Raw genomic sequence first — 2716 nt, forward strand, 5'->3', positions numbered from 1 at the left:
TTTGTGTACATTTAAAAAAACTGATGCGTTTTGATCCCTTTTTTTATGATGAAAGTCAATGAAAAAATCAAAACAGATGCACACAAATGCATCCCTTTTATCATTAGTCTTTTGCGAAAACGGATGAAAAAAATGGATTGCGAAAACGTAGTGTGAACCCAGTCTAAGACTGTTAGTAAGGTTTTTCTGTACTTTATGAATTTCTTTCCTTCTCTTTCTGCTACTATCTGGTAAGCAGCATAGCCTCTGGGGGTTAAAAGGGAACTCTAGGAAAAAAAAACTGCTGCAGAAGCATAGAGCATTGTTTACCTGTCTAGCCCAGTTTTGAAACTACCAAAAATCCATTTGTTTGGGGGGTCTTCGTTTTGTATTGTGTGGCTGTACTTCCTGGTTGAGCAGTTGTACACAGTACCAAAGGTTCCAGAATGCAATGCTTTCTCTTAGCTGTTCATCGCAGTCCCCCACCCTGCCCATTCCCTGCTTAAAATTGATGCAAAACATCTAGGCTGTGTTCACACATTGCAGTTTCACTGTGTTACTGAATTATTTGCAGCACTTTATCATTTCATTGTTGTCACACCCACACAGCACACTGTTACTATCTATGATATCGATTTTGGAATAAAGTAAAGAACTTTTTTAATTTATTTTTTTTTTCTTTTCATTTCCACACACATATTATGATCAAACATCTTTTATCTTTTAAGTATAGCCCCACAATAAGGGCTTTATTCAGTATTATGTTACAAGTGAAGTTGCAACAGCTGCTTCTGGCTGGTCAGAGATGTTGAATCACTCAGGGGATTGGGGAATCCAGCCAAGCCTCCTGTGACATCTCACCCTGCCCCCTGTCTGCATCATCAGCCAGTCCTCTGCAAACACACACAATGTGAGACAGAGGCATGGAATATTTGTCTCCTAAGGGGGGAGAGCAGTGGGAGCAGGAGACAATGTGGATTGTAACAGAGGCCAGTTTTCTTCACTTCCTGGATGTCTATCAGCTACCAGTGTGGCAGAACCGTACATATATGGTAATACATTGTATAGACACATCTATGTAACTTTTAATGTACTTTTAATAGATAAACAGTTTTTCTTATGTGGAGTTCCACATAAGCTTTAAGCTACCTCCCCTCATATTGTCATCGTTATTGTTCTTTTGGACCTAGTTGTCTGGTTTCCCAGATCGCTCGCTGCACAGAAGGCACATTCTTTATGTATCTTTATGCGATCCTTAATATATCAGAAATGCCTAGAGAAAATAACTTCTAGTTCACACAGCAGTTGCAGCATTGGGACAGCGTTGTATTGTGGATATGAAGCCGACCAGTAAAAGAAGGATTATCATGGCTGTGTTACTAAAAAGCAGAGTGCTGCTTTAAACATTTTGTTGAGCTCACTTCACTTCACTTTTATCTTGCAGGTAAAATATAGAGATCAACAACAGAATTTGAAAGCAGCTTTCATGAAGATGGCAGTAGTCTGGATTTTAGCCTTCCTAAATTTTGGCCCAGCCATTGTTCTTTGGGAATATGTAATGGGTTATAGCGTTGTTCCAGATAATGAATGTAATCCAGAATTTTACTATAGTAGCCGATACTCACTTTATTCGTCTATTTTTGACTTTTTTCTGCCAATGTCTGCAATAGCTTTTTTTAATCTTAGCATTTATTTTAATATAAGAGGTCGAATGAGGAGCAAAGTACAGAACGGTGATGGTAACTCCAGTGATTTATACAGTGGTAAGAAAGGCAATGACGTATTTGTTGTAAATTGTAGAGATGTTTCTAACAATCCAACATCTTCACCACAATGTAATCAAGAGCTTGGGGCAGAGAAAAATAAGAGTAATGTGAAATACTGGTTTTCATTCTTTAATACCAAGTCAGCTGAAAGAAATGTCATAAATGAAGAGGCCAATGGAGCTGGAGATGGGACCCTCGATACAACCAAATATTCAGCATTAGCCAAGAATAAGAAGATGGCCAAATCCCTGGCTATTCTTGTGGGCACCTTTTGCATCTGTTGGGCTCCGTACTCCTTCTTAACAGTCATCACGGAGGGATTTTGCGATGTTTGTGTGTCATCAGCTGTATATGACACCACCAATTGGTTATTCTATTTTAACTCTTCAATTAACCCATTCCTGTATTCTATTTGCCACCCCATATTTAAGAAAACCTTACTAGAACTGATCTGTATTAAAAGAAAAAGTTTAAACAATAAATGACCTTTCTGATTTTACAGAATGTTTTATGCACTTTTGCTTAGGACTTGCAACCATTACAGCTAGGTTAACATCCTGTTGATGGTAACAAACACACGACCCTACTCCATGTACAAGGTCAGTTCCTCATGCTTGTCATTGGCTTCTACTGAAATGCGTAATCCTGTTACGACCAGGGGCTTTCTGATGCCACAGCCCTATTATGTTCCATGTTGTGAACAGTGCTAACATACCTATCACCCCCCGAAATGCCACTGCAGTCAGTGATTGTCTCTGTTAGCGGGATGTAACACTATTGACTACAAGCTGCAGTCGTCCTCTCCCAAAACCAGCAGGATGAACAGGCGCAGCTACTCAAAACAGACGAAGTATAAAAAACTACTTTATTAAAATAATAAAAACATGTATAAAAGGCTCAGCATTACGGGTTTCTAGACCGGACTGGTCTCTTCATCAGATGCTTGGTTAATACAGTGAGAGGTAGCCATA

This window comes from Dendropsophus ebraccatus, chromosome 2 (assembly GCF_027789765.1).
Source record: "Dendropsophus ebraccatus isolate aDenEbr1 chromosome 2, aDenEbr1.pat, whole genome shotgun sequence".
NCBI classification, from domain to species: domain Eukaryota; kingdom Metazoa; phylum Chordata; class Amphibia; order Anura; family Hylidae; genus Dendropsophus; species Dendropsophus ebraccatus.